General features: G+C 44.8%; 1 protein-coding gene across 1 annotated transcript in view; it reads left to right on the top strand.

The window, feature by feature from the left end:
• Positions 1–322: 322 nt before the first annotated feature.
• The window catches only part of OXR1 (oxidation resistance 1), a 327,657-nt gene continuing 310,447 nt past the window's right edge, over positions 323–17,532 (top strand). The window contains exon 1 of the mRNA XM_068397278.1: positions 323–398. The gene's annotated coding sequence lies outside the window, so the exon portion shown is untranslated. The remainder of the gene's footprint in view (positions 399–17,532) is intronic.

Genomic DNA, 17,532 nt, shown 5'->3' with positions numbered 1-17,532 from the left:
GCCCCCCACCTCCGACACCGCGGGGAAGACCCGCGCGGCGGGAGGTCACCCACCGCCCCGGGGAGCCGCCCCCTGCCCGGGGCCGCGGAGAACAAGGCCGCCTCTGCCCCTTTAAGCTCCAGCTGTTCGTTTCTGCGGCGTCTGTTTTTAGCTCATCCTGTTGGTAGCATCCAGCTCTGCCCCTTATCTCTCCGTGCTCCCCTCCCCTTCCCCCCCCCCGGTGGTAGGTTCCGCACGGCGGCGGCGGGGGGACTGAGCATGTCCGGAGCTGCTCGGCAGCGGCCGCCGCGCTGGGGCTGCGCTCGCACGCCGCGCTCACAGGGCGGGAAGGAGGGTGCGCGGCCGGGGGCCGCGTGAGGGAGGCGCGTGCCGCCGCCGCTGCTCCGCCGCGCCCGCAAGTAAGTTTCTCGGTGGGCGCGGGGTGCCCGCGCGGGGCCGGGCGGGTGCGGGGGGCAGCGGGGCCGCCTCCCCGCGGCAGAGCCGGCCCGGGGCAGGGGCTGGGAGCCCGTGCCCCCCTGCTCCTGGGGGCTGGTGTTAGGCGGGACGGGCGGTGCGACCGGCTGCCCCTGCCCGCCCGGCCGCCTCGCTGCGCGCTCCGCCGGGCCGCCGCAACTTCTCGGCTGCCCGCGGCCCGGCCCCGCCGCCCCGGGGGGTAGCGACTCGCCCCGCGTTCCGGGGTCCTGCCGCCTCGGGGGCGGGCCGCGGCCTGCCCGGCTCGGCTCGGCTTGGCCACGGTGGGTCCGCGCTGCGCGTGTCGGCGGCGGCTGAGCACGTCTCCTCAGGTGCGTGTGGCGACCCCGCGGCCGCGCAGCCCCCGCAGCGGGAGGTGCGGTCCGAGCGCGGTACGCGGCTGCGAGCGGCGCAGAGAGGAGCGGGAGGCTTCGAGCGGCGCAGAGAGGAGCGGGAGGCTGCGCTCGCCCTGCGAGGAGGGCGCGGTACGAAAATAGCGAGCAAGTAGCCGCGCAGCCCGTGCATCATCGGCATTAGCAAGGCTGTGGCGTTTAAAGGAGTTTCTGATTGAAGAGATGGTACCGTAGGAACGAAAGTGTTTGCTGAGAGGAACTGTAATGACGTACGATTTTGCTACCTCGTGTGACAGTTTATTCTGGGTCTTCTTTTAGTTTAGTCGGGGTACAGTGTTTTAACTTACCTGTCAGTAACAAACAAATACCAAACTGTGCCCCGAGTTTTTTTCCCTCTGAAAATGAAATTTTGTTATTTATTTTAAAAATGCTTATTCTGCTGTTGCTCCTTTCACGCATAAAGTCGGTTTGAACACTGTTTCTTACTGATATTAGGGAATGTAAAGTTCTTCACCTAATGTTGAAAGCAGCATGATTTAGTTAATTTCTTTTCCTGGGCTCTGAAATGAGGAAAGGTTTTGGAAACCGCTTCTGTATTCAGAGGAGGCTTGTTGCTGTTTGCGAAGTTGTATTAAGGCAGCTATCTAATTAAAATGATAAATTAATAGGGGAAGGGGAATTTGAGGAGCTTTCTGTGAAACTGAATGTCACTTATGAAAATTCTGCTGCTTAGCATGTCAATGGTGAAAGAATTGGGCTAGGTGAGGGCCAGTAAGGTGCTCTTGGTGAACAGATTGGCTTCATTTTCATTAGACTATTCAGGTAGGTATTCTCGGTTTAATGACCTGTCTTTTGACACTCTTACAGGTATGATTATCTTTGCATGTTGACTTAGATTTGGTGGAGTACTCAGAGATGAATATTCATACAAGCTTAAATGTCTGCATGTTATGCCTCATCAAAATTTAGAGGTATTTTAAAGTAGTTAAAGACCCAGAACTTGACATCCCTGCTGTGTATATTCTTGATTTAACTGGTTATTAGTTAACTAGTGTTATAGCAGTGGAGACAGGAAGACTGCCGTGTGATTGTTTCCGTACCTCTGCAACTCTCCCCCTCTCCCAAATGAAACAACCTCTTTTCACCAAGACACCCACCTCCCCAAACTAACAATTGATCCGTGGGTTTCTGAAAGCCAGCCAGCATGTGCGATTGGGATCTGACTTGGGTGTGAATAAACCACTGTCCTGTCAGTGCCATTTTTTATGAGCGTGCAATAATGGGGGAAAAAAAATGAAATCTTGCTGCACAAGACCATAAGAGAATACAGCAGGAAAGAATAGCTTGTGTTAGCTATGTTGATAGCATAGTGAAAAATAAGGAGGGAAATTTTTGTGCGTGGCAACCTGCCATTTTTCTTCTGTAATTAGATTTGAGCTGAAATAATACCAGGTATTTAAAAAATAAAATTATTCAAAATATCAGAAGCCTTCAAAGTCTGCATGTTAAAAAAAGCCTTTCCTTATGCTCTTGGAGTAATAATTTGTTTAATTATTTGTGTTGCATTTTACTGTTACGACATTTTAGCACTACTTATTAGAGTTGCAGAGTTCATACAGATTAATACAATTATTTCAGCATCCTAACCACATAAGCGTTCTTTGACAGCCAAAGCATATGCTGACAGAGCTTATAAGCATATCCTTGGAATATACGCTGTGGTGTAATTCCTGTAGAGTCTCAGTTGATTCTTTGTTTCTTATCCAGGTTTAAGCCCAGCTGCTGGAAATGAGAACATTATTTGAATGGTAGTGGGGTTACATATTAATTGTTTGGGAATGTCTAGTTAGCAGCTGCAGTGTTTGCACATAGTTATTTTTCTCTTCAAGCAGAAAAAACAACTCTAATCTTCTTTCTCCATGCATGTCTTCCCTTGAAAACTCTTATTTCTCCGTTATTTGCTTAATCTAAGGAAATCTCTTCTATGTTTTTCTTTTTTTAATAAAGTATATCATCTCATGTAATAGGAAATCATACGTACTCATCCCCCCAGCGCTTCGGGGAATAACAGAACTATGGAAAGAGATGTAAAAATACTTTTTTTTTAGTTGATTTTAATTAAAACAAACAAACAAACAAAACCCTATTAATAATGCCCTAGGAAATTTTCATAGGGAAGTGATTGTTTTCTAAGGCTGACAGCTGAAGGCAGTAATCTAGGATTGTCAGCATTACCTGTCAGCTGTTAATTTGCAAGAAGGTCTCTTAGCATTTGTTTTTGTTGGTGAGCTACTGTAACTTATTTCTTCTTCACCCTTTAGCGAGCTGCTGTTGTTTCTTAAGTTACTATAGCAAAAACATTAAATTAAGCATTTTACTGAAACACGTATGGGAGGTGACAACCTTACAGAAGCAAACAGTTACTGCTGACCAGCATGGTCGGGTGTCAGATTAGCACAAGATCGCTGCATGTTCACGAGTGGGTTCACTCAGGAGATACTGATACTTCTGTTTAATAGAGCCATTTACTTATATTTTGGATGGTTTCCTTGTCTACTGCAGCAGATATTCGTTAAGGTAGGGTGTCTGTCTTTGGTGTGTGAACTGTTGCTGTCCAGAGGCAGGAGGAGCCGACTGGGATAGGCAAAGAATTGCACATGTTCTGAAGCTCTTGGGGAAGACCTTCAAGTGTTTGAAAAAGACACTGCTATCTTCATTTCTTTGGTGTTTTGTGCCAGGAACAGATGCTCACGTGGTGTACTGCAGCAGTGAGCTGTGAATTACCTTTTTATTTTAGCATCTGCTCCTACCAGTTTTACTGAAGATTAGGCATAGATATGGAGAAGGTATCTCCGGGATATCTCATGATACATTATGGATCTGTCATACAGTTTCTAAGTCAGGAAGTTATTGAATCTGCAGGTCAAAATCTTTCAGATTGTGCGGAGGCCTCTGTCACAGAGAGAGCTTATCTGTGGCTGCAGTGGTGCAATTAGCGAGTTTCTCCTGTACCTAAGGTTACTGCCTACATCGCTCAATTACACACTGAAGCAAGTGATGACCTTCTGCTTCTGCTTTCTTACATTGCTCTAGCAAAACAGAGATGGAAGGAGGATTTACTATTTTTTGTTATTCTACTGCCTGTAATAGGGTTTTGAGAGGAAGAAAAAATCAGAGAGAGAAGAGAGAGGTAGGGAGGAAAATACATAAACCTGTGTTAATCTTCCACAGCTGTTGTACTGAGAACTAATTGGACTTTTGGCTCCTTAACTCTTAAATGGCATGAGGGGAAAGGGCCATTTGGCTTCACTTTGTTACTCCTCAGGAATACACTCAGGTGTTTTTATCATTCGATGTTTGAGAAATGCAAAGAGAGGGGGTTAGACATGGGAGCAAAGGGAAGACAGCTACCCGCAAGCTGGATGTGTGTCGTAATGGAGTTCCCAGCAGAGTCCTGAACATAGCTTACAAACACGCCGTTTGTCACAAAAGAAAGGATTGTACCTTCTCTGGGGCCAAGGTAACGTGTTGACCACATAGCCCAGGGATGGTAACATGGGGAAAAAACGGGATTCTGAGCAGCAGGATAAAGTGTGCTGTGGTGTTATATGGCAAGTGTATTTGTGTGAGTTCCTCCTTGAATAGCTCGAGGCCATGAAAGGTATACCAGTCTCCTCTTTCTTTTCTTTTTGCTTGACCCAGTTGTTTTCAGGCTTGGACTGATAAGTCTAAGCTGGTTTATGTATTTCTGGTAAGCTTTTATGACCCTTTTGTTCCGTATGATGGGGGTCCTGTTCTCACTCTCCTTCTTCCCTCCCCAAGATTACAAGTGAAGTAACAAAGTACTTACTGAGTAATAGTTAATCAATGTTGGAAGTCTGTCTGACTGATTTGAAAAGGAGAATTAAACTTAAGACTTGTAAAGGAGCAAGGGGATTCCCCCAGCACAGCCATGGACATTACAAATGAGGGACATGTGCCATGACTTCCCATATGATAGAAACTGGCAGAGTCTGTTGAGTAAATTCTGGGTTGAATGAGACTTACCACTTAGAAAAAGAGCTGCTCTTAATTTAAAAATTTGGAGTAGACCCCTTTTAACACTTGTAAATGCATCCAAATCCATTGTGAGCTTTCCAGTTATTAATTAGCTTAAGTGTTTGCTGTTAATAACTTACTTTTAGCTTGGTGGTGTTTTTATTCAACTTCCAGCTATCAGATCTGGCTGTCTGCCGGTTCAAAGAGTTACGTATTGTCCAGTATTTTTTTGGCTATGAAAGTACATATATATCGATGAAGACCTCTTGATAAGACTGAGCTCATGAAATCTTTTGCTGTTTATGTATTTTCAGTCCTGTTTCATTTTTCAGCCTAGTCAGTTACTCTGTTTTCTGTCACTTGCAAGTTACTTTGTCCTGGATGCAAATGCTATTCCTGAATGTGCAGTATCTTCACGCACTAATAAAATGATTAGGGCAAAAAAATGTCAGTGTCCTAATAGGAGGGAGGGAACATAAAGAAATCTTTAATGATGAAGTAGGTACAAGTTTTTTAATATTACGCTAATAAATCTGTCAGTGATCAACAGTGGTGAATGAAAGAGGAAATTTTGAATACTCTAAGCAGAGCTTAAGCTGATATTAGCAAAACCAAAGTTTTCTGGGGAAGATCACAGAATCACAGAATGTTAGGGATTGGAAGGGACCTCGAAAGATCATCTAGTCCAATCCCCCTGCCGGAGCAGGATTGCCTAGACCATATCACACAAGAACGCGTCCAGGCGGGTTTTGAATGTCTCCAGAGAAGGAGACTCCACAACCTCTCTGGGCAGCCTGTTCCAGTGTTCGGTCACCCTCACCGTAAAGAAGTTTTTCCTCATATTTATGTGGAACCTCCTGTGTTCCAGCTTGCACCCATTGCCCCTTGTCCTGTCAAGGGATGTCACTGAGAAGAGCCTGGCTCCATCCTCATGACACTTGCCCTTTACATATTTATAAACATTAATGAGGTCACCCCTCAGTCTCCTCTTCTCCAAGCTAAAGAGACCCAGCTCCCTCAGCCTCTCCTCATAAGGGAGATGTTCCACTCCCTTAATCATCTTCGTGGCTCTGCGCTGGACTCTCTCTAGCAGTTCCCTGTCCTTCTTGAACTGAGGGGCCCAGAACTGGACACAATATTCCAGATGCGGCCTCAGCAGGGCAGAGTAGAGGAGGAGGAGAACCTCTCTTGACCTGCTAACCACACCCCTTCTAATACACCCCAGGATGCCATCGGCCTTCTTGACCACAAGGGCACACTGCTGGCTCATGGTCATCCTGTTGTCCACTAGGACCCCCAGGTCCCTTTCCCCTACGCTGGTCTCCAACAGGTCTGCCCCCAACTTGTACTGGTACAGGGGGTTGTTCTTACCCAGATGCAGGACTCTACACTTGCCCTTGTTATATTTCATTAAATTTCTCCCCGCCGAACTCTCCAGCCTGTCCAGGTCTCTCTGAATGGCTGCGCAGCCTTCTGGTGTGTCAGCCACTCCTCCCAGTTTTGTGTCATCAGCGAACTTGCTGACAGTGCACTCTATTCCCTCATCCAAGTCATTAATGAATATATTGAATAGTACTGGTCCCAGTACCGACCCTTGAGGGACTCCGCTAGACACAGGCCTCCAACTGGACTCTGTCCCATTGTCCACCACTCTCTGGCTTCTTTCCTTCAGCCAGTTCACAATCCACCTCACTACCCGATCATCCAGACCACGCTTCCTCAGTTTAGCTGCGAGGATGCTGTGGGAGACCGTGTCAAACGCTTTACTGAAATCGAGATAGACCACATCCACAGCTTTACCATCATCTATCCACCGGGTTATGTCCTCATAAAAGGCTATCAAGTTGGTTAAGCATGACTTCCCGTTGGTGAAGCCATGCTGAGTGCCCCTAATGATCCCCCTATCCTTGATGTGCCTAGAGATAGCATCAAGAACAAGTTGTTCCATCACCTTTCCGGGGATGGAGGTGAGGCTGACAGGTCTATAGTTACCCGGGTCCTCCTTCTTGCCCTTTTTGAAGACTGGAGTGACATTCGCTTTCCTCCAGTACTCAGGCACCTCTCCCATTGCCCACGACTTAGTAAAGATGATGGAGAGGGGCCTAGCAATGACTTCCGCTAGCTCCCTCAGCACCCGCGGGTGCATCCCATCAGGGCCCATGGATTTATGGACGTCCAGATTGCTTAATTGGTCCCTGACCCAGCCCTCATCTACCAAGACAGATTCCTCCTCTATCCTGACTTCTTCTGGGGCCTCAGGGGTCCGGGGCTCCTCAGGACAGCCTCCAACAGTATAGACAGAGGCAAAGAAGGCATTCAGTAACTCCACCTTCTTTTTATCCTCTGTCTCCAGGGCCCCCACCTCATTCATCAGTGGGCCTACATTGCCTCTAGTGTTGGCTTTACCTGCAGTGTATTTGAAGAAGCCCTTTCTGTTGTCCTTGACCTCTCTTGCAAGGTTTAATTCCAAGGAGGCCTTAGCTTTCCTAGTTGCCTCCCTACATCCTCTGACAACAGACTTCTGTTCCTCCCAAGTGGCCAGCCCCTCCTTCCATGATCTATACACCCTCTTCTTCCACTTGTGTTTGCCCAGCAGTTCCCTGTTTAACCATGCAGGTCTCCTGGTACCCTTCCTTGACTTCCTACCTGTTGGGATGCTCTGATCTTGAGCACGGAAGAAGCAGTCCTTGAATGCTAACCAACTATCTTGGGCCCCCTTACCTTCTAGTACCCTGTCCCATGGGATTTCCCCTAGCAATTGCTTGAAAAGGCCAAAGTTGGCCCTCCTGAAGTCCAGGGTTGTGATTCTGCTAGCTATTCTGTTCCTGCCACATGAGATCCTGAACTCTACCATCTCATGGTCACTACAACCAAGGCTGCCCTCAACCTTCACCTCTTCAACCAGACCCTCCTTGTTAGTAAGGATAAGATCCAGCAGCGCTCCTCTCCTAGTTGGCTCATCCACCATTTGCATCAGAAAGTTATCATCAATGCACTGGAGGAACCTCCTGGACTGAGGCTGGCTGGCTGAGTAGGCCTCCCAGCAAATATCAGGGTAGTTGAAATCCCCCATGACAACCAGGCCCTGTAATTGAGAGACTGCTCTCAGTTGCCTGTAGAAGGCCTCACCACCCTCCTCATCCTGATCCGGTGGCCTGTAATAGACACCCACAACAGTATCACCCCTGCCAGCCTGTCCCTTAATTCGCACCCACAAACTCTCAACTCACTCCTGATCCGCCCCTGAACAGAACTCAATACATTCTAGCTGCTCACTCACATAAAGAGCAACTCCACCACCTCTCCTTAGTGGCCTGTCTTTCCTGAACAGGACATAGCCATCCATGACCACATTCCAGTCATGCGAATTGTCCCACCAAGTCTCTGTAATTGCCACTAGATCATAACCCCCCGACCGAACACGGATTTCCAACTCCTCCTGTTTATTCCCCATGCTGCGTGCATTGGTGTACAGGCATTTCAGGGAGCGAGCTGGTCACACCGATTTCACCCCAGGGGGATGGGAGGCCTCCTGGTCTACCTCAACACTAGAGCGTTGCCCCAGTGGTGCAAGCCCAGCTACTACCCCATCCCCCTTCGAATCTAGTTTAAAGCTCTCCGAATGAGCCCTGCTAATTCCTGTCCCAAAACCCTTTTGCCCCTACGACATAAACCTTTCCCATGTATTACGGTCACGCCTGTTGTCTTATAAAACCAGCCATTATCAAAGAACCCAAAGCCCTGCCTGTAGCACCAGTCTTGTAGCCAGGCATTTATAGAGAGAATCCTACTATTCCATCCCACGTCATCACCTGAAAATGGAAGGAGGGAGGAGAAAACAACTTGTGCCCCAGACTCTTTCACCAACCGTCCTAGGGCCTTGTAGTCTTTCTTCATCCCCCTCAGACTATGGGATGCAGCTTCTTCCCCACCTGTCTGGAAGATGAGCAGGGGGTAGTAGTCTGTGGCCTTCACCAGGTTGGGGAGTTGCCTGGTGATATCCCTGATTCAGGCTCCAGGCAGGCTGCAGACCTCCCTGTGATGGGGGTCAGCTCTGCATGTTGGGCCCTCAGATCCCTTTAGGAAGGAGTCTCCAACCACTAAAACTCTTCTCTTCTTCCTTGTGGAGGAGGTAGCTATACGCCTGTCAGGTTTTTCTGACTGTGGTGGGACCTCTGATATAGGTTGCCTCTCCACCACACCCCCATTGGACCGGCTGTATTCCACTAGGGCTTCATATCTATTTCTCAGAGGCACCTGTGGAGGCAAGGTAGGCAAGGAGGGCACTCGTCTTTTGCTACGGCCATAGACTTGCCTCCACTCACTCCTCTCCTCTAGGTTATTGTTTTCCACCTGAGAGGGGCAGAGTACAGGGGTCCCTTGATCCTGGGAGCTCTCTGGCAGGTGCTCCCATTTTTGTTGCAGGGAGGGCAAAGCCTGGCTCCACCAGTCTATCTCCATTTCAGCCTCCCAAATGCTCCTAAGCCTTTCTACTTCGGCTTGAAGCCTTTCAACCTGGCTTTGCAGCTGTGCCGCTCGGCCGAGCAGATCATCTACCTGCTCACAACGCACACAGCCCCCTGTCACCACAGAGACGGTGTAGCATTCCCTGCAGCCGGCAACCTGCACCATCGCCTCCTTCCGTGGGAGCTCTGTCTGGGTTCCCACATCCATTTTGGTCTTCTTCCGCCGGGTAGATACCATTGTTCTTTCACTGAGCTGGGAAATACCTGTTGGTGCCACCCCTGGTTCACAGCTCCTTGGCACCTTCCTCGCCTTGTGCACTGGGAGGGAGTCAGCGCCCTCCCCAACGAGCTGCAAACTGCTGCAGCCTCTCCTGCCCTGGGACACACCCAGTCACTGCTGACTCACACAGTCACTGCTGACTTTCCCTCTACCCCCTCGGCAGGGACTAGTCCCTGACCTCCAGGAGGCTTTTTATCACCCAATCAATCACCACCCCCAATCAACAGGGGGTGGTGCGTTTAAATTGCCCGTGGTGCCTCCGGCTATGCCCCCTCCTCTCCCGATTCGTTGCCGGGAACCTCTGGGTCTGGGGTGGGGGGGAAGCAGCTCGGGGCTGCTGCTCCAGGGGGGTCAAGAGTACGAAAACCGCCCGGTTAGATGGGAACTTTGTTGGTCTGTGAATAAGATCCTTAGCCATGTAAGATCCACTGTTAAGTTTACACATTCTTCGGTAATCAATGACCAAAGAGTAAGACTTCGGTCAGCCTGGGACATACCGCTTGTGTCCTGATGAAGGCACAGTTGACATCTGTGCAATCATGGACATACGGTATTTCTTACTGAGCTTGTAAAGCAAAGCTGTAGCAGTTCTGTATCAAACTTGGGATACCTCTGGAAGACAAAGTATTGCCTCTTGGTAGTGTAGGTACCTTGTTTGTTTAATGGTAATCTTTGGAAGGTGTTCTCGCAGCCATCGGGACAGGATACTAGGAGCCATCTTGTCTATCTTCAGTGGGTGATCTCGCCCACTAAAACACCAAATTTGGAGAAAAAAATATACTGTGTGAACACATAGTGTGGCTGCTTAATTGATATGTTTTTTCTTTCTAGACATTTTATGTATACAACGCCTACTGATTTCACTGTGAACTTGAGTTGTGCGAACAGAGGAATCACTTGTCTCCTGTGCTCCTTTGTATAAAATGCTTTTGGGACACATAGATGTGAAACAAATTCACAGGTAAAACATAGTTCACTTAAGTACTCCTATGGATAGTAAGTATCCAGAAACCTTTATATAATATGACATAAGACTTTGATACTATAGTCAGAACTTTTTTTCCCTCAAGGCGTAACACAGATTCCATGGAGACACCTCCTAAAATGACAGCAAATACATTATTACTTATTCCTTAATCTAACCATAGCTGTACAAAAGCTTAGTAATAAATAATTTTCATATTTCATAAATAATACAGAGCATACTAAAATGTTAGTATTTATAGTCACTGCAGCGAAATTACATTCACTTGTGAGTCTTCTTTATATTTCCTTTGTGATTTTAAATTATTAATATTGTTATATTTCAGAAATTGATATTTATATACTGTTGATGTAAACCTAATCTATTCAGTCATCTGAATCTCTGGCAGTTGATTTCCAAGTTGTCTTATGCATTTTGTTGCACCGAAAATCCAGGACATCCATGTCGTTGATACAAGCGCATTTCAAGATGATTAATCAATCATTATCACAGCTTCTGTAGCTTCTGAAAAGAGAAGCTGTAATAGCTTTTAAATCCCCTTTAGAGAAGGAAACAGCTCTTATTCAGGACTACAAACAACAATAGCAAGGAAAACTGCTGCGATGGAAAACAATATATTTGTTTCTGGCTTTAATTCTGCTTTGGGATTTTATCGTTAGTCTCTGTGGGTTTTCAAGAATTTTCTCTGGGCTTATGGCTATTTTTTTTCTTTTTCCCTAGTGTCAGTATGACCACTAACTGCAGTGAAATATTATGGCCATAGGACTAATGCTAGTTCGTTAGTAGTCAGTCTCACTTCTAGATGAAACCTCAAGCCCCTTGTGGTACTTTCTGCTGGAATATTTTTGAAAGAATTACACTAATTTTAAAAGTGAACTTAAACCACTGATAGAAGTCCCATTCATACCTTCTGTTGCTATTAGTATGTCACCATGGCAAAAATAAATCATATCTTTCTTTGCATGCATTTTCCATATGCTGGAAAGGATGATAGCAGGAAGTAGTTGCTCCATGAGGAACATTTGACTGTGAAACTCTTTTCCATATGCGAACTGTCTTACCTTCTTTTTTTTCCCCTTATTTTTTTCACTAAGGTCTAACTCACCTGAAAGCTTATAACCTTAGTTTATGCTCCACTGAGTTTTACCTGCAGCAGTGAGACTTAGGCAGTGGAATAGCAGTGTGTAAGAAATTATAAGGAAAGTTTTGAAGTGTAACTAACATTTATTAAAGCTTCACTGCTCAATTGATTTTGCTGTTTACTACTTCCCAGTGTCTTCCTGTATGTTGTATGTCCCCTCTCTAAGCTCTCTACAGTGGAGCATGTGTGTAATTACTAGTTTTAGAGGGCCACACAATCAGCTGTTTTTACAGATTTAAAGTGTGTGTTTTATGTTTATCTTCAAATTAAACTGTTAATACAGATGATCAAATTTGAGGCTCTGAATATTTTTCTCAGGTGTCCCTACCATAATAGCTGCTTTACGTACTTTCCCAGCGTAACCTTGCATTTACTTTATCCTCAGGCTGTACGTGAAGTGTTGGGTGTAAAGCAGTAGCAGTATCACTGTGCTGCATTGTGTCTGAGAATCTACTTCCAGGCACAGCTTTTCATTCAAAGTGTCCCTGTGTTCAGGGGTCCCAGAGGGCACAACTTTGTTCCAGCTGAGTGCACATACTCACATCTAAGAAGACAGTGTCAAGCAGGACTTACACAGAATTTGCTCTTTGCCATAGACAAGAGCTGCAGAAATGATGATTGAAAAAAGTGAAATTTTGGATATGTTGTTTGTGTTCTTAATGTCCTTAAAGCATTGAGGCACTGGGATGTGCCTGGAGCTCAGGTAACCTTATGAGCAAGCATCCTGACTAAAATGCTGAAGCAAAAAAAGCTGTCCTTGGAGCTGGGGACCATGAGAGAGAAGGTCTTGGCTTTGGATCAGGTTAGGACTTGGATGAGCTGCCTGGACAAAATCTTGGTGTTGGTTGCTGTGGAAAGCAGAACTAGCATGAGGTTGTTGGAGGGTGTTTATGGTCATAGGATGAGACTGAGGGAAGATGAGAATGGCACTGGGCAACTGGAAAGACGTGCAAGTAGTAGTGTCGTGTCTTGTGAGGGTAAGCCTTTGCATAGTCCAGGAAGAATGCAAAGTCTGCAGTTCTTCCTGTCCTGTGGTAATTCAGGCAAGCCTATTGTTAAGGGTATTTCACCTCATTGTTCTACCTCCTTACAACCCCTTACCTCTTCATTTTATTTATTATTGTAAACTTGTATTTCTGACCCTTGCAGGACTTAAAGAGGTGAAGCTGCCTGGATATCCAAAGTAAATGAAGACTTTTCTATTTAACTTTAATCTCTATACTTCAAGTCTGTATCTGTAAAATAAAGACAATACTAGCTGCACAACATAGCATGATATGAGAAGATAATTAATGTTGGCTAAACACTCCAATACTGTAGTGGTGATCACCTTGGAGAGGCTCATGAGGAAATTAATGGTTCTGGCATCCTAGCAGAGCTTAAGTAGAGTACAATAAGGCCATGGACTGAACAACTCTGATCAGATTAGACACTGGATACCTTAACTGCTTGCTCAATAAATAGTGTCCTTCCTGTTATCTGAGTGTTGAAGCAGTCCTGGTGCAAAGAAATGCTGTGTGAACACATAGCTGAAGACTGTATAAAGCTGTTTACACATCCTCTTTGAGAACAGTATTTGGACACTTGGTGACCTGTGGTTCTTGACTTTGTGAAAATAGCAGCCACAGTATATGAGGGCTTGGTACCTACTGAAGTCCTCATCAAACTACTGCCAGCCTTCTGAATTAGGATGTCTTTGGAGGGGAGAGAAGCTCCTTGTAGTGCTAGTGTGACCATGGGAGAAGAGATCTACGTAACAGTCCTCATAGTCATTGCCACATGTAAGTAGCAGACAGTAGGTAAACACAGGCAGGAGCAAGTGAGACAGAATTAAGATAGAAGTGGTCTTGGTTTTGGTGAGAGGGGTACTGTTCCTTACACTCCGCAAAGGGAATAGGGCTTTATGCATCAAAATTACGTTACTTGTCTGCTGGAAGACTAATATAGAGGTACCTTGCATCCAACAGCACTAGCAAAGGACTGCAAAATGGGTGAACCTAGTGATGGTGGCAGCGGATGGAGTTGCCCAGGTGGAGAAGCTGCATGGCTGGATGAAGCTTGCAATGTTTAGGAGAGTGATGCTATGATGAAGTGTAATCAGAGACTATCTGCGTGTCTAGATTGCCACAGGAATGTGGCGCAGTGAACACCAAATTGTTTCGCTGCAGTTCTGTCACCATCTCCTAATGTTGCTCTTAGCCAGTGTTGCAGTAAGTTTTGAGTGAGGCTTAGACTACCTAGAGATCAGGCTTGACCTCACTGAAGCTTTACAGGGGAGGTATTGCAAATGTACAGTTGTACTGAGAAATACCCAGAAAAGATGCTCTTACTTCCCCATATGTGTTGTCCCCAAATTTCTCTACCTTCTGTTTTCCCCAGTTTTCTGTGTCCTTTGTAAGAGACATATCCTAAAACTGTAACACAGGCAGAATTCAAACTTGTTGCTGCTCTTTCCAAGCCCTTTTCATGCCCTCAGTCACTTCTAACCACTTTTGTTTCTCAGGTATACCCAAAGGCAAAGGTTTTGTGAAACGATGTGGCAATGGGTAGTAGAAATGAATTTCCCAAAGGGAGAACTGCATGCCATCCTGTGTGACCTCCTTTGAGGAATGTAGAAGGGCACTGGTTGGAACTCATGGGACTTTCTTCAGCTGAAATGAATGAAATCTTGAGGAAACCTGAAACTTGGCATTGATAGCGAAGAAATACTTCTGTCTCCATGAAACATGCAAAGGATCCTGGTCATCTCTTCTAAATTCTTATAATAGCTTTCTGCTTTCTAATTCTTCTTCCTAGTTATTTTAATTACAACTCACTATGGCAAAAGTACCTTTCTCTTTTGCTGTCTGAATGAATCCAAGAGGAGGAAGAATAAAAATTTTACAAATTGTTTTTTTAAATTCCTTTATTTATTCCACTTCCTGTAATACCCAATCGTGTTGTAGGTCAGTTTTCTGTTTTTGGCTTTCCAAATGCATGCCTCTATCAGTAGATCTTTAGATAATGGAGGAGTTGGCTTTAAATAACTTCCTATGACAACGACAGTATCTCTTTTTTCCAAAGGTCTTTAAATATTTTCAAGGTGAATTAATTCACGTTTGCAAAATGAGCCAGATTTATACCTATGTGAGGGCAAAAGCAGTCACCGATGTGCTTTAATGCATATGAGTTAAGTCACTTCATGTAAGTGCATGATTATTAGAAGGATTTTAAAGAATAGTCTGGAAAAAAGTGAAGATAATGGCTTTTGATGGGTAAATTAATATAAATTGTGCCAATCTACAGAAATACAGACTGAGATGGTGTGAAGCAGTGAAGGTGGTATAAGCAGCTTGTAGTTTTCCAGGTGCTTGTACTTGACATTTTATACCACAGTGCTTACACAGTGGCACCACACAAATTTCGGTGCATCGAGCATTCAATTTCCATGCCAGGATTGAATTACTCAAGTTTGTTTGGAGTTCTGGACTGTTGCAATTTTAAACCACTAGTGTTTTGTCGTGTGTCCTTGTTTAGGAAGATTCCTAGTCCATTTGATAAAAATTGAATTGTGATTAAATTAATGATTATGACCATTTCTGAGCTGCAGCACATCTGAAGCCTGCAAATTTGTTTATGCTTAAGATCCATGTAACCGATTAACTTGAATGACAGTCTTATTGCATCTTCCAGTATGTTCTTGGTGCATTGTTAACTGTACTTCTCTAGCAGGTAAAGAAAGATAAAATGATAGTATTTTCTCCAAAGAAACTGAACTCATCATCCACTTCTTGATCTTGGGCTAGAAATGCAACATTATTCCTGAGGAACTTCAGACTATAACACTCGAAGATGCTTTCTTCAAACACACAGCTATTGAACTGTGCAAGCGCACTTAGGAGGAGTACAAGAGTCGTCTTCATTCGGCTGGTAGATCATCATAGCTAAGACAAGACTACTATCGTATTGATCATTCCTTAGCATGTGACATTTAGATAAAGTTCCTGTTCTTTCTTTAACTATAATCTTTTGTGTTAATTTGTTTTGATACTGTCTCAACTAGGGTCTTGATGTTGAAGAGAAGACTTTCATAGATTCATAAAATATCTACATCAGTTTTCATGAACAAAAAGTTCATGCAAATGAGCATTTGCATTTATACAATGCAATAATGAGTTCATGTATATATGAGTGCATGACTCCTAATTATGAATCCCAACAAAGTATCTGAAGTGACCATTTGGCTCAAAACTTCTTCCCGCCCCACCCCCAAATCATCTAGCCTGCCTCTGCATGCTTTGCTTTTCTTAAGTCTACATTATGTGTACAGTTTTAGTATTGCTAAAAGGTCACACTAATTTTTACACTTTTTTTTTTTTGTTATAAAAAGTGCTGATGCAAAGGAGTAGTTTATGTGAGACCACTAGGAGAATGCTTTAAAAATTGTAATAATCTGTGAGCCCGGTCACATAGAGCATGACTTAAGTATGGTTGGTTAAAGGTGAGCTACAAGAACAACATGTAATTCCAAGTTTAAATTAAGGTATTAACTAACAGAGCTTGGGACAGGAGATTAGAGACTGTGGCTTAGTCTGTTACAGAGTACTACTACGTTGAAATTCATGCCTAAGCTTGTGTTTTTTTCCTCCTTGCACAAGTTACCTGTGTTTGGAAGTTCTAGTTCTGATCCTTTCCTTCTAACAGATGCTAATGTTAGAAGTCTTTACTATGAAATTATGACCTAAACCCAGTAAAACCATACACAGTCAAACTGTGCTTCCTCCTTGAAACAAATAAATTTAACCCTTCTTAAAGAGCTACTTCAGCAGGGTATAAAGTCCAGAACAGAGCCATGGGAGAGAGACTTTGGCTGATTTTATTTTAACATATGGAAGATGCTGGATAATTTTCCTTTGATCAGCACTACAAATCAACAGGTGGTGAAAAATAGGTTCTTCCCATGTGTTAGTGAAGGGTCAGATAGTGTATTGCTAACAGCTTTGAGCCAAGTGTGGAGAGTATTCCTACCTTCTGTTCATCAGTAGGGAGGCAAACATTACAGTGTTTATATTTAATAAAATTAAGTCCATATGTATTTTTTTTTGTCCTCAACCTTTTGTCTAATTGGTAATGTGGAACTAAGCTGCAATGCACTGCACATGCGTGCTACTGAGGGTATGAATTTGTATTTTTTCTTAATCAGTTTTAAAAGCACATACGTCTTTTTCTGGTGCAGCACTGCAGATTTTATGATATTTTTTTACAGGTTGCTGGTCCCTAAACACTGTTCGCCACAATGGATGAAATGGGTGCAAATATATTGCTGTGTGTGGAGCAGTCAGAGGATGCTGTAAGAAAGAACTGGCTCTGTGATACAAATCCTTGAGTACTTTAATTGCAGGATAGATAGGAACAAATCTCTTGTGTTTGTTCTTTGCAGGGTGTCAAGCCAGATGTGGGGAGACAAATAACTTGCATAAATGAAGTTTTTACACAATAGTATTTTGTGTTACACCTTTGTTTTGCAAATTTCAAGTAGCACTACTGTGCTTGCTAGTAGAATAGACAGGTGGTGGTGAATGGGGCAAAGTCCAACTGGCGGCCGGTCACTAGCGGTGTTCCCCAGGGCTCAGTTCTGGGGCCGGTGCTGTTCAATGTCTTTGTAGATGATCTAGACATAGGGATTGAGTGCACCCTCAGTAAATTTGCAGATGACAGAAAGCTGGGTGGGAGTGTTGATCTGCTGGAGGGTAGGAAGGCCCTACAGAGGGATCTGGACAGGTTAGATAGGTGGGCCGAGACCAACGGCATGAGGTTCAACAGGAACAAGTGCTGGGTCT

Source organism: Nyctibius grandis, chromosome 3 (genome assembly GCF_013368605.1).
Source record: "Nyctibius grandis isolate bNycGra1 chromosome 3, bNycGra1.pri, whole genome shotgun sequence".
Lineage (NCBI taxonomy): Eukaryota > Metazoa > Chordata > Aves > Nyctibiiformes > Nyctibiidae > Nyctibius > Nyctibius grandis.
Note: the sequence above shows the minus strand (reverse complement) of the source record. Positions and strands in the feature narration are given on the sequence as shown.